Raw genomic sequence first — 25,894 nt, forward strand, 5'->3', positions numbered from 1 at the left:
GGGCAGGAGCCCTGGTGGACTCTGTATCAGGAGTGTGGGATTGAACACTCAGCATGGGAGTTGGTGCAGGCATTGGCTCTAGTGTGATGGTGTCAGGGGGAATGTCAGCAGCATGGACTAGGACCGACACTGTCCTGGCTGGGTGTGTGAGGGCTGGGGTGGATGGAGCCGCAGGTGCCCCTGCAGCCTCTCCGCCCTGCCTCCTTGGTGCAGCAGATGACCTTGCTGGCCCAGATGCACGTGGCATGGTGACATCAACGTGCACCAGCGCACGTGTCATAGGCCTGCTGACCTGGAAGTCAGCCATGGAGTCAGCCAGATCTGGTGCCACAATGGGCTGGTCCAACAAGGGCTGAGCATGGATGGTGTCAGCCACATCAGCCTCAACGGGGGGGGGGGGGGGTTATGGGTGCCCTTGACTGGTCCTCCACACATGGGGGGACAGGCTCACCCTGCAAGTAACGACCACGTCCCCTACCGGATCCACCACGGCCACCACTTGTGGCTCTTCCACCTTTGCCACCCTTACGGAATCCTCGCCTCCCAGCCATGGCACTGATGTAAATGTGCGTATGGGAGTGGCTGGAAACTATTGTCCTGGGCAATAGGGGGTCAAAGGGGTTGGGTACCAGATGGTAATTGTACCCTAGTGCTCTTGCAAGGCTGATTGTAACCCCTGGGGAAAGATGACGGGTCACGCTACGCACAGGAGCCCCAAAAAAGGGAGATGACGTGCACGCAACCCCTCCTAGACCACGTGTGCAGAAAGTGAAACCTGCACTACGCTGTGGCACCCAGTAATACAAGAATGAACGTATGCGTGTCACACGCAGCCTAGAATGACCTCTGAAGGGGTAGGCTACACACGGGGCAAGCACAGATGTTAGATACGTGCGTGACTCACCGTCTGCCTGGTAAACAAGCGTGTAAAAGGAGCACGTTTGGTTGGCAACACCCCCGCCAAAAGAAGATTTGTACGCTGTCTGAGGAGACAGGACAACAGTAGAAGGGAACACTGTTTGAGGGAACAGGCCCAGGTAAACCAGTAAAAGCGAAAAAAGAGAAAAAGCTGTCAGAGGTAACAGGGAATACGAACTTGAAACGCCGTGAAGTAAATCGCGTGTGAAACGACAAGAAGTACAGAATTCACCCACTCGCTCTCCACGAAAAGCACGTACAAGGAAAACGTGTTCTACACATACCTTTTATACAGGGCCACACGTCCAGCGTCACTTACGCGGCATGTACGCGCTAGCGCCATTTCCACCAATTACACGCTTTGTCACTTCTGCGTGTAGGGACATTTCCACCAATTACACGCTTTGTCACTTCTGCGTGTAGGGCCATTTCCACCAATTACACGCTTTGTCACTTCTGCGTGTAGGGCCATTTCCACCAATCACACGCGATGAGACTCTGACGTGCAGTCTTTCCACGTGTGCTCTGTCATCACGTGCTGTGTGGGAAACACCCGTGCTGGTCACGTCACAGACGCGCTTACGCGCTGAGGGCCTTTGGTCCAATAGAATTGCGTATGCGTGCTGACGCGCTTACGCGCTAATGGCCTTTCCTCGATTTTCACGCTGACGTGCAGGATTTTCACGTGCCAAATCACTCCGTACCAAGCTGGCCACGCGTAAGCACACGGAAGACCACGCTCCTGCCCAGAAGGCCGAACTACTGCCCCCCAGATCCCCGAGCACGCTCCCACCTACCATCTGCTGCTGCCTGTTTGCCTGCTGCCCACGTGCACTGCCATTTGCTGCCTGCACATCAGCCAGGGGTGCTGTTGCTGTGACCACCCCTGCTGGAACCGAAGACTCCCGACTGGGATTCCATCGCTCCACAGCCCAGCCCCAGGACCCAGTTGCCCACCCACTCCTGCCTCTGGGGTTGTCATGTCGGGGCAAACACCATCTGGGACCACTGACAACCCCCGGCCAGAGAGGCAGAGGGGCACCAGCTTCAGTGCCACCGAAGTTGGTGTCCTGGTGGAGCAAGTCCTGGGGCAGTATGATGCCCTCTTCGGAAGTTCCCGCGCCGACAAGGAAGGACGGACTCGGATCTGGACTGACATTGTGACTGCCATCAACGCGGAGGGGGTGGCAGTCCGGGACTTACAACATGTCAGGAAGCGCTGGGAGAACTTCAGGTCCAGGACCCTGAACAAGGCCCGGCGCCTCTTGAAGGCAGCGGATGCCAAGGGGCGCCGGGGCCACTTGTCGGAAGAACAGATGGGGGTCCTGGAACGCATATCCCCAGCGCTCCACGTCCAGGTCCTGGAGAAGCAGACCCGTCTGCAGTCGAGCGGTGAGTGTACATGCATCCTGATTGTGAGCAGTGTGTGTGGTGATTATTCGGTATTGTGCAGGTTGCACATCTGTTTGTATGGGGTCGAGTATGGGTGGGGGTGTACATGGCCGTGGGGCTGACACATGCGAGGGCTGTAATGTGTGAGACATGGATGGTGCTTGTGTGTGTAGGCTTGCATGGCAAATGCATTTGTGCGTGCACACATGTTTGTATGTATGTGTATGTAAGTAGACATGTCCGTGATGTCACGCATGTATGTTGTTTTGGGCTGCATGTATGAGCACTGTGTACATGTGCATGTGTGTGTATTTGACAAGGGTGCAACAGTGATGCAACATGGATGCATGTGACTGCCGTATGTGTAAGCCTGATTGGCAGATGTGACATAGATGCCGTCTGAACAGTGCGACACTTGGCAGAGGTGTACACATGCATGCAAGTGTGGTGGTGTGTGTACATGTGTGGTGCACTTCCTGTGTTGCATGTGATGTCTGGCTCACCTTTGGCTGCTCATGCTGTTGTATGTGTATGGATGGTGGTGGCAGTTGCGATATGGCTGTGGTATGGCTCATGTGTGCGAGTTGCAATGACATGTGTGTTGGGGATTGTGATGACATGTCTGAGGTTTGCCAATGCCACTCATGTGCAACTGTCATGTGTGTATGTGTCCATTGTACAGTGCCCTGATGCCTGTGTTTTGTTTCTCCCTGTCTGCAGCGTCAACTGATGAAGAGGGCGGAGAAGGTGCTGTGGAGCACAGCGGCGGGGATCCGACCGCCAGCCGGAGACGCAAGGCCCGGCTCCCCTCCCGTGTTGTCATCTCGTCGGGGAGTGAGGAGTCCGGTGCCGCATCCCAGGCCGCAGCTGCCGGGGGGAGGTCCAAGAGGCGGAGGTTGGAGTTGGACTCCTCGGCAGCAGAAGGGGCAGCTGGGACCCCACAGGGCCCAACAGGGGAAGATGGCACGGAGTCATCCAGGTTGGTGGGGGGTCTGGTGGAGGAGGAGGCTGTGCAAGCACCAGAAACGGGGTCTGGAGGTGGGGATCCCACTGGTGCTAGTGGTGCAGTCCAGGACCAGGGACAAGAGGCAGCACAGGCCGCTGCGGAGGTGCCTGTGTGCAATCCTGTCCCCGATCCTGTCCCTGCATCATCTTGCACCAGCAGGGATGCCTACGTCCAGACCCGTTTCCAGGCAGGGGATGAGCTGACGTCAACTGGCCTTCCTCTGCCTGCGGACGTGGCTATCCAGGTCCGGGTTGAGCCTGTCCTGGCTGGTGTGGCGTTGCGTCAACGGGCCATGCGAGGTGACCTGCAGTCTTTTCATGGAGAGACTGCACGTCATCTCGAATGGCTCGTTGACCACGTCAGCCTGCTGGGACAGGTCACCCAGACCGGATTCCTCCGTCTGATGGGGCTTGTTCCGACCCCCTCCTCAACTGGACCCCCTACGCGCCAGTCGTCCTCTGTGCCATCTTCCCACCCATCAGTCACCTGGGTGCCCTGTGGAGCTGCCTCTGACAGTGCGGCCAGGCTGGTGGAGGAGGCATCCCTGCCACAGTCGTGAGTCGGACGTCCAGCAGGGGTGGCCACATCAACAACTGCACCCCAGCCGGCGGAGGATGTGCAGGCAGCAGGAGGCAGTGCACGGGCAGAGGCAGAGCAGCAGCAGCAACATGGTGGGAGCCCTGAAGGCTCGGGGCCTTCCACATCGGAGGGGCAGGCATCGGCCGGAGGGCAGGAGGACCCAGGACAGAGAGTGTCTTCCGTGTGGCAGCGGTTGGGCCACGCCATAGGTGCGGAGCGGCGGCGGGCGGAAGAGGCGCGGCTCACAATGGTCAGGGCGGAGAACTCCATGCGGAGGGCCCTGAGGCGGGCCGAGTGCCTCGAGGCAATCCGCAGGGGGTTGGAGGAGGACACGGCGTCGTCCCTGTGGACCCTTGGGGCCATGGAACTGGACCGCCTCCGGGACATCGAACAGGAGTTCGATGATGCCCTGGCCCGGAACACCACGGAGTGAGCCGCTGGACTTGCCCGCCGCCTTTGTATATAGTTCTTTAGTTTTAGGTTTCCTTTGTTTTTTCATATGATTTGGAGTCGACGGACACTGCTCCACTTTTTGTATATAGTTGATATTTAGGTAGGTTTTTTAGGAGGTTTCCTTAGTTCAGTTGTGATGATGGACCCTTGTTATTTTTGTACATAGTTCTTTGTTACATGGAGAGTTTTTACATTTCACTTTGGACAATATTTTTTGGATTTGATTTTCTACTTTTGTGTTTTTATGCGGACATGCAGCTTATTTTTTCACATTTACATTGTAGTTAGTTTTCTTTCTTTAGCATTCGTATTTTTGTCCAATACATTTTTTTTTCCATTGTTCACTGTGTGGTTTCATCTCATTGCTTTCATGCATGTCATGTTGTGTGTTTTCCCATTCAATTTGAAAATATGTGTGTGACGGACATGGGTTCATTTGCTTCATGAACATTGGGGGTGTAACATGTGTTTTCATTTCCATGTGGGTGAATGGGTTACTTGGTAGGGCTTTTTGGCTGTGGAGGCTGACCATTACGCACATGATTGGGGATTGTGAGGACCTGGTGGGGGCTGCACATGGTGGCAGGGGGGTGGGGGTGATAGTTGACATGAGTGGGGGCCTGGTGGGGGCTGCCCCTGCACTGCTGGGGGGTGGGGGTGGTGGGAGACATGAGTGGGGGCCTGGTGGAGGGTGCCCCTGCACTGCTGGGGGGTGGGGGTGGTGGGAGCATGAGTGGGGGCCTGGTGGGGGCTGCCCATGGTGGCAGGGGGGTGGGGGTGGTGGGAGGCATGAGTGGGGGCCTGGTGGAGGCTGCCCCTGCACTGCTGGGGGTGTGGGGGTGGTGGGAGACATGAGTGGGGGCCTGGTGGAGGGTGCCCCTGGTGGCGGGGGGGTGGGGGTGATAGGGGACATGAGTGGGGGCCTGGTGGAGGGTGCCCCTGCACTGCTGGGGGGTGAGGGTGGTGGGAGACATGAGTGGGGGCCTGGTGGAGGGTGCCCCTGCACTGCTGGGGGGTGGGGGTGGTGGGAGCATGAGTGGGGGCCTGGTGGGGGCTGCCCATGGTGGCAGGGGGGTGGGGGTGGTGGGAGGCATGAGTGGGGGCCTGGTGGAGGCTGCCCCTGCACTGCTGGGGGTGTGGGGGTGGTGGGAGACATGAGTGGGGGCCTGGTGGAGGGTGCCCCTGGTGGCGGGGGGTGGGGGTGATAGGGGACATGAGTGGGGGCCTGGTGGGGGCTGCCCCTGCACTGCTGGGGGGTGGGGGTGGTGGGAGACATGAGTGGGGGCCTGGTGGAGGGTGCCCCTGCACTGCTGGGGGGTGGGGGTGGTGGGAGCATGAGTGGGGGCCTGGTGGGGGCTGCCCATGGTGGCAGGGGGGTGGGGGTGGTGGGAGGCATGAGTGGGGGCCTGGTGGATGCTGCCCCTGCACTGCTGGGGGTGTGGGGTGGTGGGAGACATGAGTGGGGGCCTGGTGGAGGGTGCCCCTGGTGGCGGGTTGGTGGGGGTGATAGGGGACATGAGTGGGGGCCTGGTGGAGGGTGCCCCTGCACTGCTGGGGGGTGGGGGTGGTGGGAGACATGAGTGGGGGCCTGGTGGAGGGTGCCCCTGCACTGCTGGGGGGTGGGGGTGGTGGGAGACATGGGTGGGTGCCTGGTGGAGGCTGCCCCTGCACTGCTGGGGGGTGGGGGTGGTGGGAGACATGAGTGGAGGCCTGGTGGGGGCTGCCCATGGTGGCAGGGGGGTGGGGGTGGTGGGAGACATGAGTGGGGGCCTGGTGGAGGGTGCCCCTGGTGGCGGGGGGGTGGGGGTGATAGGGGACATGAGTGGGGGCCTGGTGGAGGGTGCCCCTGCACTGCTGGGGGGTGGGGGTGGTGGGAGACATGGGTGGGTGCCTGGTGGAGGCTGCCCCTGCACTGCTGGGGGGTGGGGGTGGTGGGAGACATGAGTGGGGGCCTGGTGGAGGCTGCCCCTGCACTGCTGGGGGGTGGGGGTGGTGGGAGACATGAGTGGGGGCCTGGTGGGGGCTGCCCATGGTGGCAGGGGGGTGGGGGTGGTGGGAGACATGAGTGGGGGCCTGGTGGAGGCTGCCCCTGCACTGCTGGGGGGTGGGGGTGGTGGGAGACATGAGTGGGGGCCTGGTGGAGGGTGCCCCTGGTGGCGGGGGGGTGGCGGTGATAGGGTACATGAGTGGGGGCCTGGTGGAGGGTGCCCCTGCACTGCTGGGGGGTGGGGGTGGTGGGAGACATGAGTGGGGGCCTGGTGGAGGGTGCCCCTGCACTCCTGGGGGGTGGGGGTGGTGGGAGACATGAGTGGGGGCCTGGTGGAGGGTGCCCCTGCACTGCTGGGGGGTGGGGGTGGTGGGAGCATAAGTGGGGGCCTGGTGGGGGCTGCCCATGGTGGCAGGGGGGTGGGGGTGGTGGGAGGCATGAGTGGGGGCCTGGTGGAGGCTGCCCCTGCACTGCTGGGGGTGTGGGGGTGGTGGGAGACATGAGTGGGGGCCTGGTGGAGGGTGCCCCTGCACTGCTGGGGTGTGGGGGTGGTGGGAGACATGAGTGGGGGCCTGGTGGAGGGTGACCCTGGTGGCTGGGGGGTGGGGGTGGTGGGAGACATGAGTGGGGGCCTGGTGGAGGCTGCCCCTGCACTGCTGGGGGTGGGGGTGGTGGGAGACATGAGTGGGGGCCTGGTGGAGGCTGCCCCTGCACTGCTGGGGGGTGGGGGTGGTGGGAGACATGAGTGGGGGCCTGGTGGGGGCTGCCCATGGTGGCAGGGGGGTGGGGGTGGTGGGAGACATGAGTGGGGGCCTGGTGGAGGCTGCCCCTGCACTGCTGGGGGGTGGGGGTGGTGGGAGACATGAGTGGGGGCCTGGTGGAGGGTGCCCCTGGTGGCGGGGGGGGTGGGGGTGATAGGGGACATGAGTGGGGGCCTGGTGGAGAGTGCCCCTGCACTGCTGGGGGGTGGGGGTGGTGGGAGACATGAGTGGGGGCCTGGTGGGGGCTGCCCATGGTGGCATGGGGGTGGGGGTGGTGGGAGACATGAGTGGGGGCCTGGTGGGGGCTGCCCATGGTGGCAGGGGGGTGGGGGTGGTGGGAGACATGAGTGGGGGCCTGGTGGGGGCTGCCCCTGCACTTCTGGGGGGTGGGGGTGGTGGGAGACATGAGTGGGGGCCTGGTTGAGGGTGCCCCTGCACTGCTGGGGGGTGGGGGTGGTGGGAGACATGGGTGGGTGCCTGGTGGAGGGTGCCCCTGCACTGCTGGGGGGTGGGGGTGGTGGGAGACATGAGTGGGGGCCTGGTGGGGGCTGCCCATGGTGGCAGGGGGGTGGGGGTGGTTGGAGACATGAGTGGGGGCCTGGTGTAGGCTGCCCCTGCACTGCTGGGGGTGTGGGGGTGGTGGGAGACATGAGTGGGCGCCTGGTGGAGGGTGCCCCTGCACTGCTGGGGTGTGGGGGTGGTGGGAGACATGAGTGGGGGCCTGGTGGAGGGTGACCCTGGTGGCTGGGGGGTGGGGGTGGTGGGAGACATGAGTGGGGGCCTGGTGGAGGGTGCTCCTGCACTGCTGGGGGGTGGGGGTGGTGGGAGACATGAGTGGGGGCCTGGTGGAGGCTGCCCCTGCACTGCTGGGGGGTGGGGGTGGTGGGAGACATGAGTGGGGGCCTGGTGGGGGCTGCCCATGGTGGCAGGGGGGTGGGGGTGGTGGGAGACATGAGTGGGTGCCTGGTGGAGGCTGCCCCTGCACTGCTGGGGGGTGGGGGTGGTGGGAGACATGAGTGGGGGCCTGGTGGAGGGTGCCCCTGGTGGCGGGGGGGTGGGGGTGATAGGGGACATGAGTGGGGGCCTGGTGGAGGCTGCCCCTGCACTGCTGGGGGGTGGGGGTGGTGGGAGACATGGGTGGGGGCCTGGTGGAGGCTGCCCCTGCACTGCTGGGGGGTGGGGGTGGTGGGAGACATGAGTGGGGGCCTGGTGGAGGGTGACCCTGGTGGCCGGGGGGTGGGGGTGATAGGGGACATGAGTGGGGGCCTGGTGGAGGCTGCCCCTGCACTGCTAGGGGGTGGGGATGGTGGGAGACATGGGTGGGGGCCGGGTGGAGGCTGCCCCTGCACTGCTGGGGTGTGGGGGTGGTGGGAGACATGGATGGGGGCCTGGTGGAGGGTGCCCCTGGTGGCGGGGGGGTGGGGGTGATAGGGGACATGAGTGGGGGCCTGGTGGAGGGTGCCCCTGCACTGCTGGGGGGTGGGGGTGGTGGGAGACATGGGTGGGGGCCTGGTGGAGGTTGCCCCTGCACTGCTGGGGGGTGGGGGTGCAGGGGGACATGAGCAGGTGTGCAGGGTAGTCCCCTGTTTTGTGGGCTGCCTGCAGGGGCCGTGGAGGGTGTACAGGGAACACCTGTGAGGACCCACCCAGCCTAATTGCGTGTGATAATTCTATTACACACTTCTAAAAATAACTAAAAAACAATAGGCATAGAAACAGAACCTATTGAGAGTTTGCTTGAGCCAAAACCTCAACACGTAGTTGAAGCTGTTTTAAACATCACAGTTCCAAATACAGTTGACAACAAATACTACTATCTGTCTAAGTAGTACTGAATTCTTTCGCACAATATGTTACTAACCTCCACCTATTTTGAATTGTGATATACAAAATACCAATACTAACACCGAAATTAACAAGGAATACATGTACTCCAGTTACTAAACCAAACAGTAAGTATATTATAATAAGTATAACCATCGCAGCAAACTACACCTATAGTGACTTATAACTTCAGTGTTTATAAATTTGGTCTTGACGATGCACCCAAGACTCTAGGCCCTGGCCACAACCACCACAGAATTCACACCCATAGAGTGAAACATTTTAACTATGCCATATGGGCACTTTTAATGTCCTCGAACATGACGAGTGTTCTTAGAACAGTTTCAACTTGCCTGTGAACAGTACGGACAGGCATAGCGTACTCAGGAAACACCTATTTTTTTTATTTATGAACATCCCAGGACACTTGATGTGTTCTTAGAACAGTTCCAACTTGCCTATGAACAATACGGATAGGTATAGCGTCCTCAGGACACCCCCATTTTGTTTATTTACGAACATCCCAGGACACATGTTCTTAGAACAATTTCAACTTGCCGACGGACAATACGGACAGCATCCTCAGGGCACACCCATTTCATTTATTTACGAACATTTCAGGACACCGCGTGTGTTCTTAGGACAGTTTCAGCTAGCTTGCAAACAATTCAGACAGTTCTAGCGTTCTCAGAACACCCCCATTTTGTTTATTTAGGAACATCCCTGGACACTTGATGTGTTCTTAGAACAATTTCAACTTGCCTATGAACTGCGAACAGTACGGACAGGCATAGCATACTCAGGAAACACCTATTTCGTTTATTTATGAACATCCCAGGACACTTGATGTGTTCTTAGAACAGTTCCAACTTGCCTACGAACAATACGGACAGGTATAGCGTCCTCAGGACACCCCCATTTTGTTTATTTACGAACATCCCAGGACACATGTTCTTAGAACAATTTCAACTTGCCAACGGACAATACGGACAGCGTCCTCAGGAAACCCCCATTTTGTTTATTTATGAACATTTCAGGACATTGTTTGTATTCTTAGAACAGTTTCAATTGCCTGCGAACAATACGGACAGTCATAGCATCCTCAGGACACACCCATTTCGTTTATTTACTAACATTTCAGGACACCGCATGTGTTTTTAGAACAGTTTCAATTTGCCTATGAACCATATGGACAGGCTTAGTGTCCTCAGGACACCCCATTTCCTTTATTTACAAACATTTCAGGACACCGTATTGTCCGCTGTCAGAACGAACACAACAGGGGTGCCTGTCACCTAAATAAATACAACATTTAACCCATCTCTTACTCCCCCACCCTCCCCAAGCAGTCTTACACACCAAAACACTTTACTAAATAGTATTTTCCACCAAGTTTTACTGCGCTGGCCGCAGATGTCCGCGAATCCAAGATGGCTGGCATTTCCAAAAATCTGACGCACTTCACGCTCTTCACCGTCCAATCAGCGAACACGTTGCATGTCCGCGGACATGACGCATGCCGTTTGGCCAATCAGGACACTGTCCACGGAGCAAACAGGGAAGTGTGTCCGCGGACCGAACATAGATATCACAAATTTTTTGTGACCTACTTTTTGGTCATTTTTTATAAAACTACTGGACGGATTTTCACCAAATTTGCAAAAGCATGCTTTCGGGACCAAGGCGCTGCTCCTGGTCCAAATTTGGTGAAAATCCATCCAGCGGTTTGGGCTGTAGGCGTGAGCAAAGTTTTTTCCCCATTCATCATGTCATCTTTGATGTCCTGGGTGTTAGTCTTAGCAGTGCACAGTGGTGGCGCGAGTTATGGTTGCTTAGCTTACCATAATTGGCGAATTTCAAGGGTTTTTCGGTTTTACTTGGAACCATAACGTCCCATTAACAGAGTTTTTTTTGTGAATTTCATAGGTTTTTAGTAGCGCAACTTAACCATAACGTCCCTTTAACAAAGTTTTTTTTACTGAATTTGATATGTTTTTAGTAGCGCAACTGAACCATAACGTCGGTTTAACAACATTTTTTTACTGAAGTTCATAGGTTTCTAGTAGTGGCACGTAAACCACATTTGGTAAGCCTGACATGGGGCTTCAAACTTTCAAGTGGCACCAAACACCTTTCAGTGCTTATGAAATCTATCTGTGCATGGACTCCATTAGAGAACTCCTCTCGGCCAATCAGAATGTTCGAAATGCACTATATAATCTCAGTTCTAGACCACATTCTAAACATTAGCTCTTGAGCAGCCGCTTACAAACATTCACGTTCCTTTTTATCTGCATAACTGTATGTGCTAATTGCTTTACAGACCCCGGCAGGGTCATGATTGTGGGATAATGACCTTCCCCAACTTGTAACACTCGACTTCAGCAATGGCGTTAACTTGGGAGTGGGTAATTATCCCATGATCCTGACCCCTCCATCGGCACAGAAGCCTTGTATTAATGACCTTTAGAGACAATAAAGAATTGGGACATGTTTGTGATGAGAACACATTCTGCCAGTGTCCATCTTCAAAAGTATACTCCTCATTATTTCCAAATGCAATCTCTTATTCGGAGGGTGAAACGAAGACACACATCAATCTCTGGGTAATACTGCCACAGGCGTATCTTAGCCAGAACCCTTGGTGGTATAATCATGATGAGATTTTTCATTCAGCAGTGTGGGATGGAGGAATGCCATGGATTGTTTGGTGACACAATTGTAGTCTGTATGGAAATGACCATTTTGAACGCCAATAAAACTAGTAAAGAAGACAGTCTATTGCTACAATTACCTAACATAACACCTTTATTAACATTCCTTCTCACAACTATGCAGAAATAGAGATTCTGTGTTGTCTAGTTTAGATGTGCTATGTTCCACTGGTCATGGCTTTTTGGCTTAAATATGTTTATTGCAAAATTGAATGTTCATTTTCCCTTCATAAATGGAAAACTAAAGTATTTGCAGGGTTGTATGGGCCTAGAGGCCTTTGCTGGTGCAATAGTTCACACTTAAGCAAAACTAACTGAAAGGTGATGAATAGGTTTTGTATTAATCATACAAATAGACATTGCCCTGGATAACCCTCCAGACCATCACCTTTCAGCCAGCCAGGCCATTCCTGAAAGGGAAAGATCATGTGCAAATCAGGCATGATCCCACACTTAAAAGGGCAGGGCAGCTTGAACTACCAGGTCATATACCTTCTGTATGAGACAACAAGCAACTCGAGACATGCTTCAGCGTAATTGGGTGTAATTAGTGAGGTGAAGCCTTGGTCTCTAGGGTTAGTAGCATCGACACCCTTGTACGGCCATACCCTCCTTCATTGTGGGGACATAAGCAGAACTGAAAGATGGTGGCTGGAAGGTTTCAAATTAATCATAACCTTGGACATGACATGTCTATGTACAACCCTTCTGGAAATAGTTTTTCAGGCTTCCGAAACACTGCAAAAGGAGAAAGACCAAATGCAAATCAGGCTTGATCCCACCTGAAAAGGATACTGATGTGTCCATTGCTTCTGCATGAGACCCGGTGAAACCACTGTCATGTTTTGGCCACATATGTGGGTGCCTTGCTCAATGTGCCAGAGAAAACCAAGCTTCACCTCATTGATCAGGCTAAAAAAGGCTTAAATATGCCTTTGGTTGCTTGTTGTTATGTGCAGAGACGACATGGCCTAAGAGTCTGGGCTGGCCTGCTCTCAGGGGCAATTCCAATATTTATTGACATATGGCTGGTTCTCTTCTGCAATGGTGAAGATGGGCTAAAAAATGGTGGTGTAGAAGGTTACCCAGAACAATGCCAGAGGTATGGATCAATTCAAAATCTTCCACCCATCACATTTTATGAATACATTTTACATTTGACAAAAAACATCCAAAAGGCTTTGGAGAGGGAATTTAAGTGCAACAATATTTGACGTTTTACTAAGTGGTCTCATACCATGTCGATTTCTTCATATATAGTTGTCTTGTAAGGCACCAAACAGGTGAACGCAATCAATAAATAGCACCCTCTGTATCTTTTATCCAGCCCAGGTGTTTGTCACTTGCGCCCCTCAGTCTGGATGGGGTACTTCTGAACTGCAAAATACTTTGGATGAACACATGCTCTGACTCCATTGTATACCTTATCATATTTCTAGGGAACAAGGGTCAGCCCAGTCGACTAGGATGTCTGGATTCTGACCCCTTTATGGACCGGGGTGAGGGTATTTCTAGACCCAAAGCTACTTTATGTGAAACCATATTCTGCCTCAATTGCAACTATCATCCTAATTCTGGGGAATACGGGCCTGCCAGTTGACATTGCTCCTTCATCAGAAGTTAGAAAAAAGATGAAGGCAGAATGTCCAAGCCATATCTGTCTTGCGAGGTCTCTGTCACCGCTTCAATTGTAAGCTATATTTTGTTAAATGCATGGCTTATTCACTAAGCAGGAGTCTCTGAACTAATACCCACCAGTATACAGCCTTGCCCCAAAGTACTGGGTAAGAAACAGGTGGTTTCATAAAATTCACATGTATTTAAATTAATTGATTAAAGGTAGTCCCCAGCTTTATGTAGGGGAAGGCACCATTTACCCTTTTCATACAAACTGTACACAGAGAGTATGAGTTTTAAAGTTTGTATATTAAACAATTAACATCTCAAAACTAACATCAGCGGCAAGTGACAATTTAATTTGATGTCAGTTTTAAAGTGATTTATATATATATATATATATACATATATATATATATATATATATATATATATATATATATATATATATATGTAAAATATTAACACGAAAATGAACACTTTTTATACAAACTGTACATGGAGCGTATGAGTTTACATAGAGCGTGTGAGTTTAACAGTTCACACATTACACAAGTAGCATCATCTGAAATTCACATCAAATGCAAGTCACAGCTGACTTTGATGTCAGTTTTAATGTGATGGAATGAACATACGCTTTTCACACAAACTTTAGCAAGAGGAGTATAAGTCTTGTAGTTTTTACATTATGCAGTTTACATTTGAAAACACATCAACGTCAGGGATGATTTTACACACACACATCTTCTACACATTACATCTGGGCATGCAATACATTCTCTCACGTACACCTATGACACATGCACCTATGACACGTGCTCCTACAACACATGTTTCTAAGACACTTGCTACTACCACACACTTACTGCACTCTCTTATGACACACACACTAATGACAACTCACCTACGGCACATGCTCTTTCTGCATGTTCTTCTATGTGTCATGATGAGAGCTTCCTGGAAGATAGGTCCCGTTACAGGAGCCAACTTGGATGTTCCACTATGTTTTCAGGCTAACAGTCGAGTCTTTCCGCTCCTGTCTCTTTTTATACCTGTTGGTCCCGCCCCCATGTTCGTTGCAACTTTAGTTGTATTCTCACTCCAGCTTGGTCCTTTCGTGTCCTAGTGCCTTTCTCTCCAGCCTTCTTGTGGCTTTATCGTTCACGGCCGGTATATTTTTGCTTTCTCTTCCCTCCGTTCCACCTTCCTGCAGGATTCGCTCCTGCCCCTGTGTTTCTCTTGCCGCGCTCAGTGCTTCCGCTTCCTTTTCTCTCTGACTGCTCTCTCGTAACTGGCTCTTCTCACTGCTGGTTCTTTCCCTTTCTCTCTCTCTCTCTCTCTCTCTCTCTCTCTCTCTCTCTCATCGCTTACCATTTCCCTCTATTTCACCCATGCTGGGTTTCTCTGAGTCCTTGGCTGCCTTTTGTTTCAGAGCGGCTTGGTTACTTTGGAACTCCGCCTTCTTCCACTTACTGTTGGTTCAGCCGATGTCTCACCTGACAGCGGTTTCTCTGGACTCTTTCTTCCCATCTCAGGTGCGTCAATCTTCTTAGAGAACTTACTGTATGGTATCCTCTGTTCCGGTGAGTGTACTGTTCTTACTTTTACAGGTCTTGTCCCTGCTTTCTCATTGTATTCTGTCCTTGCCCGTGCTGCTTCAAGCAGTGGCTGATACTTCCTTACCATTCCATCCCTTACTTTGCTTGGCCTTCAGTATCCTGACACAGTTGCTGCACACTGGACATTCTTTGTTACTCCTATTCAAACCGGATAATTAAGAAGACATTCTCCAATGGACATACCTTCCTTCCGAATACCATCCAGGTTTTTTTTATGCCATCAGCTTTTTCCCCATCCTGGGCTGCGCAGGGGGAACATCATTCTTGTTGCTCACTGTTCCTTAGTGCAACGACAGTGGCGAGTTCCTGGAACAGACCCTACCTCTTCACAAAGAAGGGAACACCTGACAAGACCACCGCAGAGCCTTCTAGATCGGACCTTTCGTCCAGTGACAGCAACGCTGAAGCATAGGTGAGACCCCCTTTGGTTGACAGATTGCAATACCAGAAGATGGCTACTGCGGAACAGGTTCAGGAGTTGTTGAATGCAGTCTAACGTCTTTCCCTGGAAGTACAGGGAATGAAAGCAGAGAACACAGTCCTATGCCAGATGGCCACCACCAGAGAAGCCCACCAGTCCGATCTTCCTTCTTTTGACCCTTGCAGCAGGAACATTTGATGGATCTCCAAAGCGGGTAAAGGAGTTCCTAGATGCCTGCATGGTTTATTTCACTTTCAGACCATCTACCTATGCATCAGACCGCACAAGAGTGGGGTTTCTTGTCTCGAACATGATAGGCAACGCACTTGCCCGGGCAACCCCACTGCTCACATCAAACAATCCAGTTCTGCAGGACTACAATGCCTGTGTGGCGCTATTACGACAAACCTTTGAATGACAGGAGAAAGGATTTTCTGCAGGCCGAGCCTTGTTGGACATTAAGCAGGGCTGCATGCATCTCCTGTCTTACATCTCAGCCTTCAAACGCTTGGCCAGAGAAGTGGCCACAATCTGTTCAATTCACCGCCTTTAGGAGAGGGTTCCATGAAGATTGAAAGGATGAGTTGGCCCGCATACCCCGACGAACCACCCTTGCGGATTTATTCTCTCTGGTCCTCCAGATAGATTACAGGATGTCAGAGCACAGATCCAAGAGAAAGAAGGTTTGGATGCCCACCCTTCCCACACCTGGGCCTGCAACTCATCCAACTTAATCTCAGGCTCGACCGTGTATCGATTCCTGTGGCCTTAACAAAGTCACGTTAAGAGACCGCTATCCAATGCCACTGATAAAAGACATCCTGGAGGCAGTGGAGGGTGTGGAAGTGTTCAGCAAACTTGACCTATGAGGTGCTCATCATCTTTTGAGAAAGAGGGAGATGAATGGAAAGCCGCATTCCGCACACCCTTCGGACTATTTGAGTACGGCGTCATGCCGTTTGGCTTGGTTAATGCCCCTGCTGTATTCCAGCGGTTGATGGACCGCCTATTTGATGATCTGTGATTTGTGTCGTTAATCGTTTACTTGGACGACATTTTGTTCTTCTCCCGACATATCAACCAACACAGAGCTCATCACACAGTAGTCATGGAATGCCTAACACTCAATCAGCTATACGCCAAACAGGAAAAGTGGCTCATTGAGGTTTCTTCTGTGCCATACCTGGGCTTCATTCTTGCAGCTCAAGGAGTAGAGATGGACCCAAAGAAAGTTACCGCCATTCTCGAGTGGCCCACCCCTTCATCAGTGAAGGAGATTCGAGCTTTTTTTTATTTTTTATTTGATATGGTTGAATTCAATCAACCTTTCAAAAATAAATACAAAACATACATAAATCCCTTTCATTTACAGTAAGCAAAAACAAGATCAACACTTTTCATGTAAAATGTTCTACTTAATTACTCACTTATAAAACTCTTTAAACACTGATAAAGTAAGAAAGAAAAATAAAAAAGGAGGATTCTCATTAACTTACATTTGATTAAATTCAAGGCACATTTCACGTTATCAAAGTTAAAAAGAAGAACATATACAAAACAAAAACCACTCAATTTGAGGTAAGAAATAATTACGGCCATTTGATAGGAACCCTATATTGTCAACATACACATTTTGTCCTACTGGTCATTATTCAAAGTGCATTCTAATAATATATTTACACAAGTTTTCTTTTTTTTTTCTTCCTCCAAATTGAGGCCAGTTAAAAAGTGAATAGCTGCTATTTGAATTGCCATATTATTGCACCCTAACAATGCTGCCCAACATTCAGATTAAGGTATATTTCCCAGATATTGACAATGTCTGGTAAACGCTATTTGTCTTTGGGATCTTAGCAGGCTACACTGTGTAAATAGGTGAACAAGAGTCTCACGCATATTGTTGTCTTTACAAAAATGGCATACATTTTGTTGAGGACTCACTACACCACGTCTTGCTTTTATATCGTGTGTTATTCACAGGTTAAAGTGAAGACGAAGTATTTCACACCGATATTTTGGGGAAGGTGAGTGAATCAAATACATTGGCAAGATGCTTAGTTTTTTCGGTGGAAATCGTACAGCATCACCATCGCGATACATTAGACATAATTCGCAGGTGTTAATCCAGTCAGTTTGGTAAATTTTAGACTTGGCTTTGTCGGGATTAAACAACAGCAAGTTGATGGTAATTTCTGCTTTAGTTAATATCGAATACAGTTTATCTAACCAGTTAGAAATGTAATTTGATTGTTTTGTTGAAAAGAGATATTGCGAGAGAGTTTTAAGCAGTGTATTATCGTTCGTGGAGAGCAAACATTTTCTGAAAAGCGAGCACATGTGCCAGCTATATCGGGCTTCGATTGAGAGTAGACCAAGTACATATCTCATTCACGGTATCGGAGTGCATTGAGGAAGGTGGAGTATTGTACGCCAAAATTTTGCTTCCCATTGAGTAAATTTAAATGTCGAATCTATGGGAAAAGTTTCAAGTCCATATAGTAGAATAGGGCCATTTTTTTTGTCCAAAAATGCCATGCCGGTAAGACTGAGAACTTTCCGTATTTGTGCATGATAATACGGGCCTGCGAGAAGGCAGATACCAACTTGGACTCCACCCTCTCGATCTGCCCATGTGCTCCTCGATGTCCTTCGAAGATTGTGCCCAAATAACAATAATTTGGGACCACACCAATTGCAGTTACACCAATGGTCCAAGTAAATGTTAAAGGCCCAGAACGTTTAAAAGAGTATTGTATGATCTGGGCTTTAGTCGGGTTGATGGATAATTCATTAAGTTTTACATATTATTGGAACACACCAAATAACCGTTGTAATCCAACTTGGGTCCTTGAAATGAGGAACAGGTCGACAGCATACATAAGTGATAGTACTTGCTGGTCGTTCAGTTTGGGAGAGTCTGATATGACTTGTGCCAATGATGTTTCACATCGTGTATATAGTAATTAAGCACAGCCGATGCTAACGAGCATCCCTGTTTTAAGCCCCGATATGTGGGGATTTTTTCTGATAGAAGATCATCTAAGGTAATGCGAATTTGAATAGATGTGGCATGATGTAGTGAGTGAATAATATCGAATAATGTTGTCGGGCATTTGTCTCTTACAAGCCTCTGTAATAATAAAAGGAGACTCACAGAATCAAAGGCTGCGTTTAAATCAATGAAAGCAAAAAAAACGTGTTGCTTGCTCTCATGGCATTGAGCCTTTATAGCATTCAGAGTCAGAAGGTTGATATTAGTACCCATGCCAACCATGAAGCCTGTCTGATTTGAATCTCAATGGTTGTTAATTCCTGTCCAGCAGTTAAATTTACGAAGTACCAGTTTAGTAAAAATATTCCCTGGGGCATCTAATAACGCGATGGGTCGATAATTCGCCAGGACAGACCGATCACCCTATTTAAATATTGGGATTATTACTGAAGACTTCCATGAAGGTGGAATGAGACGAGTGTTCAGAATGTCCCGGAAAATTATAAAAACAATATGTTCCCATCTATATGGATGTTTTTTAAACATATAGTTTGATAGTCCATCTGGACCCTCAGCTCTAGAGGAGCTTGACTTCTTGATAATATCGTAAATTGCTTCTTTTGAGGCTTCTAATTCCCAAGTCAATGTTGACAACGATTGATGTTTGAAATTTGCATATTGGGGGTCAGCATACAGAGTTGAAAAATGCTTGACCCACAATTGCTCAGCTACTCCATTTAATTGTGCATCTGCTTGATGGTAGCAAGTATGATTGTTCAAAAGAGGCCACATTCCGGCTGAGTTTTTATTTCACATGGCATAGGCCATTGCTTCGCTATCTTGCTGAAATAGTATAGACTTCCGCCCACAGAGCCAGTTCTTATATTTACATTTGGCTGACTTTAATGCTTGCCACTTGTTGACAGAGTCAGAAAGTAAAATTTGGCTTTCTATCATTCTGTACTCTGCCTTCATTATGGAAACAATAGCATCGAAGACATGGGGATGTTTAACTACATTAGACTGGGGAATAGCTACCGTCTGGGCAAACAAATGCAACAAATCTGTATATTCGTTAACACCGTAGCAAGAGAACCTAACCACAATTAGATGCTCAAACTGATTCAAAGTGCTTGCAGTCCATTTCAGGCGAGTGCGAGAGTTATTAACTCTCAAATTGCTGGAACTATATACATCTCTACGTGTTGACGTAAGATTTAGCTTGAGCTGGAGGATCCATATACAGTGGTCACTATTTGGGTGGTCTTTAACACTAAGTTGCTCAGGATGTTGGAATAATTTAGAGTCAACATATATATAGTCAATAATACTATTCGCCTGCCCGCGGTGCCATGTATAATTTGGCAGGACATCCCCTTGTACTGATCCATTTACCATATGGTAATTACGTTCATGCATGATCGACAACCATTTGCGGACCCCTTGACTTTGTGGTCCCACCTTCCAGCAATTTAGATTTAAATCACCTAATACAATGGTGTATGTGACCAAGTTATCCAATGAAATAATGTGGGACATGTCAAGAAGGCCAGCAAAACATGTTTCATCAGACATGCTGACCGGGTTGCGATATATATTGACTAGGGCAAAAACCGTTTCATTGTTCGAAATTCGAACTAACTGTATGTGTGCTCCAACAGAGGCCCATGGAACAATTGAGAAGCCCTCTGTGATGTTGACAGCCACAAGGAGGCCTGATGAAGGTCTCCCTCCAGTTGGGATTGCTGGGATCACAGCCAATTCGTAATTGTCCCATAAAGGGGTTTAAAAAGCCAGATTTCCTGCAACGCTATAATATGATGGAGAACAGATTTTTCTCTAAAATACGTGGTTAAATGCTTATGCCCCCTTGAATTGCAATGTACAACATTAATTATGCTTGTATTATCACGTTGTAATGGTTATTGCAGAGAATTCTCGGATGACCAAGATTCTCTAGTTTCGCTACGTTGCCCTTGATATATTTTGGGTATCGTAGCTGATCTTCTTGGAGTGAAACAAGCAATTTCTGGATCTTCGCCCAATAAGAACCTCATATTAAATAGGACCGTTTTATTATGCCAAATAGATTGAAAGACTACCCCTGATGGGATCCAAAGTCTTACTATAGTAAGTGGCGAGTCAGTTAGAAATTCAATTTGATCAATGTCATCTGTAGTTATATTACATAATTCGTCTATATCCCCAAAGATATTCAGTACACTGCGTCGATTGAGGTCATACACCAGATGGTTACCTTCTCTACATTTGAGAATCAAAGTGTGAAATTTTGCTCTTTATGGGTGAATATGTCGAGAAAGCCACCGCTTGTCAGTTTTGCGTGGTGTCCATTTCTCATTACTGGGAGTGCCTGGAAATTCAGACGACCAACCCTGTCTAGATTTCATGATGTCATTAGAATCTACTTTAGAGGGCTGTTGATGTTCGTCAAATTTATAGTTGGCTCTCCTTTGCTCTTCAATGGGGCGGGCAGGCTCACATTGTGTTTGAGCAAATGTTTTCAACAAATTAGCAGAGAGATATTCATCTACTCTTTTTTTGAGTTCATCTTTTAGGATTTGTTGAGTAGCAGCATTCAAGGATGGTGTCACTTGTGGCATAGGCGCAAAAGAAACACATTTGGGTTGAGGTATAGGATCAAGGGACAATTGGGGTTGTGCTTGGGTTTGTGGTGGGAGTCCAGTATTTACAGAGTTCTGACTGTTGGCATTCCTATAGAGCTTGTCTGATACAGGAGGAAGTGTAGAAGATTTTTGTGGGTTACGTAAAGCATTTACCAGTTGTGTCAATGGCGAGATAGGCACAGTAGATACAGTTTTGGCCCATGTAGTGGGAGGGTGCAGTGTAGATTGGTTAGCAGCTCCTGCCGTTCTGGGATGCACGTCCCTTACAGGTGCCATGGCACTAGTAATATGTTTGTCTATTGTGGTAGACGTTTTACCAAGAGCTTTAAAAAAAGTAGACAAGGTACTTTTTGGATTTTTTTGATCCAATCATGTTTTTTGTCTTTTTTATAGGGATCAGAGTTTTCTTGCTGTTGTTCTTGCCGTTAGGATTTTTAGCTTTCAGTTTTTGTAAATGACTCAGATCCTGATTAACATTCAGTGGGTTTTGAGGATTGGGCAATTTTTCAATGCGACTAGACAACGCTTCACTTGTTTTATTTTCCATTAGTGGCTGGGAAATAGGGTCCATAGAAATAGGCTTGAGGCCTATGATACCCGAGATTGGTGGAAGTGGACATGGTACCAAAAACGGCAGGAGCCACTTGTTTTACAAATGATGGTGGTGCTTGTACAGGAAATGGATTTTCATTGCAGGGCGCCAAGTCACTAGGTAACATAATAACAGACTCTTCAAAATGTTCTTTATCCAAAGACACTTTAGGGAGCTGTTGCGTTGAGAGTAATTTCATTAAATCTTCAAATTCATGGGATTGGCGGGCTACTTTAGTATCCAATGCTTCAAATAATTTACATAAACTATAAATGGCAGTATTGATTGTAGTTAATGCAGGTTGGATCATTGACAACGTTTGAGCAGCATTATCAATGGGATAGGGTCTATTAGGTCGTCGGGTCGGTAAGGCAAAGGATTTAAGCATTGGAAGAGCATTTCCAGAAGGCATATCACTGGGCATACATGACACAGAAGGCACACTGGTAATACATTCCGGCTCTCTGGTAGTATGAGCAGACTCACATGTGCTTGCATGGATAGATATAGAGTCCGATACCAGTTGGGGGAAGGCCATTGGTGAGATGGACATGTTAGAATTGCGCACTGGTGGGCAGTTTTTAGTGGATTCCATCATTGTCATATCAGAAATTGGATGATGATTAATATGTCTCAAAGGAGTTCGGTGTGGAGCACTGATTTTCCCTATTGTTAGAGGAGAGGGGGTAAGTGTCTCATTTAGTGAACAGGTGGCTGGAGACAACGGAGAAGGAATGCATATTTTATCGTTTTGAACATTAAACGGAAAGCGAGTTTGTCTATGTGGGGACTGGGGGGTGACAGACATAGCTGTGAAGAAAGTTTGAGGTAACAATGCAGAGTCAGGGTGCCCTGGGGAGAGTGATTGGGTCTGTGGAACAAAAGTCAACGGTACAATGGGTGGCATATTCATCGTGAGCTTATATGAAGTATAGGAGGTCATCTTTATGACTTAAAGATTGTATGTGTAAATCGAAGGCTCACTTGTAAATTAACCCTCTAAAACAATTTAAACAGACAATAGAATGAAATGATGTTAGTCTATAAAGAAGAATCAAATGCCACCAATATAATAATGAACACAGCAGAATATACAAATGGGATGAGTATTTCCACAAATGCTTACTTTCACGGTTGTTGAGAACACAAACTAGGCGCCGAGTAAAGCAGCTTGCCCCCCGCAGCTACGCGGCTAAACGGCAAAGCGGTACTCAACTCGGTACTCGCTCGGCAACTGCCTCTGTCACTCAATCTGCAAGAGAAGTTAAATTCAGATCAGCAAATGTTCAGGCAAATGTTCTGTTGCCAGTGCACAATGCACTACGTTTGAAGTCACCTGTTTTCAAAGACTTCACAGCTGTTAGCTGGATGGATGCCGGCAGCAGCAAGCAGAAATAGCAGTCCGAGCAGGAGCAAGTGAAGAGTGTGGAGCGGCAAAGCGGTACTCAACTCGGTACTCGCTCGGATACGTGCGTGCGATGCGCGTGCGTCACGTTCAAATAGAAAAAACCAATAGGGTGTTGAGGGAGAAAGAGCCAATCACTGTGTGGGAGAGGCGGGCCAACTGCCTCTGTCACTCAATCTCTTTTCAAAGACTTCACAGCTGTTAGCTGGATGGATGCCGGCAGGAGCAAGCAGAAATAGCAGTCCGAGCAGGAGCAAGTGAAGAGCGTGGAGCGGCAAAGCGGTACTCAATTCTGTACTCACTCGGATGCGCAAGCTTTTTTAGGACTCGCTAATTTCTACAGGAAATTCATTTAAACCTTTTTGGAGCAGGTGCTACCCATCACAGCCCTATTAGAGAAAGACATGCAGTTCCTCTGGAACTCCATGGCTGAGGGGGCATTCCAGGGCCTTGAGAAGGCCTTTTGTCGGGCCCCTATTCTTAGACAACCCGACCAAAGTTAACCGTTTATAGTGGAGACTGATGTATCAGCAGGAGCCCTGAGAGCGGTCTTGAAGCAAGAACATAATGGCTTGGAACATCCTGTACCATATCTTTCTTGTACCCTCACTCTGAAGGAAAACCACTACTCTGTTATCGAGAAAGAGTTACTAGCCATTAAACGGGCATGCGCTGAATGTAGACACCTTTTGCAAGGGTCGGTGTATCCATTTAAGTTCCGAATGGATCATATTAACCTCAAGTTTTTACAGCAAATGGAGTGCAGAAATACCCGCCAAGCCCAAAGTGTGTACTGTTTTGCTCATTTTTATTTTTGTCATTTCATACCTCCCTGGCAGCAAGACAATCATGGCTGACAGCTTGTGCTGGAATCCATTGATGTGTCTCAATCCGTTCAAAGGAGAGAGCCTACTTCCTGATGTGCGGTTCATAGACACTGTTTCACATTTCCTCCAAGAGATTAAATCAGCCACACACAAAACTTTGAAACCTCTTCTGAGGTCCCTCCAGGACTGCTTGTCCAAAAAGGAAAGCCTGTGGTTCCATCAAGGACGGTTGTTTGTTCCAGAGATCAGACTCCAGTTGCTGGTCCTTCATTGGGGTCATGAGTCCCGGATCGCAAGTCATACGGGAGTTATTGCCTCTAGGGATCTTATCCACCAAATGTTTTGGGGGCCTGCCATTCAGGCTGACGTCAAGAAATATGTTCTGTTTGTGCCAGAAGTAAGAACCTTACATCTAAACCAGCGGAGTTGATGGAGCAACCCAAACTACCAACGACACCATGGTCACACGTTTCAACATAATTTTTGTCGACCTTCCCCCATCACAGGGGTGTATGGCCATCATGGTTACAATAGACAGTTTCAGCAAGATGGCACATTTTTCACCCTTGGAGGGGGTACCCTCTGCCCCAGAAATGGTGCAAATATTCCTCAGATATGTTGTTCATCTCCATGGCATTCCAGAGATGATCCTTTCAGACAGAGGTTCCCAGTATATGTCACTCTTCTGAAAGACCTTATGTTATCTCCTGGGCATTGAGAGAGCCCTCACTTTGAGTTACCATCCCCAGTCAAATGGGCAGAGGAGCGCCTCAATGCAACCGTGGAACAGTACCTCCATTGTTACGCCAATGAAGAACAAGGCAACTGGGTCCCTCTCCTCTCTATGGCAGAACACACTCTGCAATCACGATTCTTTGTATCTATGGTCAACATCCTTATTCCTTCCCAATGGAGAAAATTCCCAGCTCTAATCTACCTACGGTAGACACCCTCTTGGAGAAGCTCACCAGGATACAGAAGACAGCACTGACCAACCTACAGGAGAGCCGTGACCGCTACAAGCGCCAGGAGGATGTCCATCACCACCAAGTTCCTGACTGGAAAGTAGGGGTCTTAAGGTCTGGCTCTCCACAAAATACCTACCCTGCTGGACTCGCCCATCCAAGCTGGCACCCAGGTCTTTAGGTCTATTTCCCATACTTTCCCGTATTAATCCGGTAGCTTTCAAGATGAAACTACCCCAACAGTTACATCATATCCATCCTGTCTTTCATATCTCCTTGCTCAAGTCCTACATACCAGATCAAAATCAACGGAAAGCTACTCTCAAGATGCGGTGCAAGGACCCATCACCCAATATCTATGAAGTGGAGAGGATCATCGACTCCCGCCACTATAGAGATCGACTACAATATCTGGTCCAATGGAAGGGCTATACACTGGCAGAAGATTAATGGAAACCAATCACAAACATTGCAGTCCCCAGGTGTATCCAACAGTTTCATGCCCTCTATCTGGGTAAACCCAGGGTCAAAACCCCAAAGAGGAGGCATACTTTCATGAGGAGAGGTTCCTCAAAGGTATGGTCTTGGATGTTCCACTATGTTTTCAGGCTAACAGTCCAGTCTTTCCGCTCCTGTCCCCCTTTATACCTGTTGCCCCCCCCCCTGTGCATTGCAACTTTAGTTGTATTCTCGCTGCCGCGTGGTCGCTTCACATCCTAGCGCCTTTCTCTCCAGCCTTCTTGTGCCTTTATCAATCACGGCCTGTATCTTTTTGCTTTCTCTTCCCTCCGTTCCACCTTGCCACAGGAATCGCTCCTGCCCCTGTGTTTCTCTTGCCGTGCTCGGCGGTTCTTTTTCCTTTTCTCTCTCTGATTGATCTCTCCTAACCGGCTCATCTCACTGCCGGTTCTTTCTCTCTCTCTCTCTCTCTCTCTGTCTCTCCCTGTCTCCCCCTTTCTCTCTCTCTGTCTCTCTCTCCCCCTCTCACATTGCTTACCGTTTCCCTCTATTTCACCCATGCTGGGTTTCTCAGAGTCCTCGGCTGCCTTTTGTTTCAGAGCGGCTTGGTTACTTTGGAACTCCACCTTCTTCCACTTCTTATGGTTGGTTGATCCGACGCCTCACCTGACAGCGGTCTCTCTGGCTTCCTTCTTCCCACTTCAGGTGCGTCAAGCTT

Source organism: Ambystoma mexicanum, chromosome 2q, assembly GCF_040938575.1.
Source record: "Ambystoma mexicanum isolate Mex_15411 chromosome 2q, UKY_AmexF1_1, whole genome shotgun sequence".
Taxonomy (NCBI): domain Eukaryota; kingdom Metazoa; phylum Chordata; class Amphibia; order Caudata; family Ambystomatidae; genus Ambystoma; species Ambystoma mexicanum.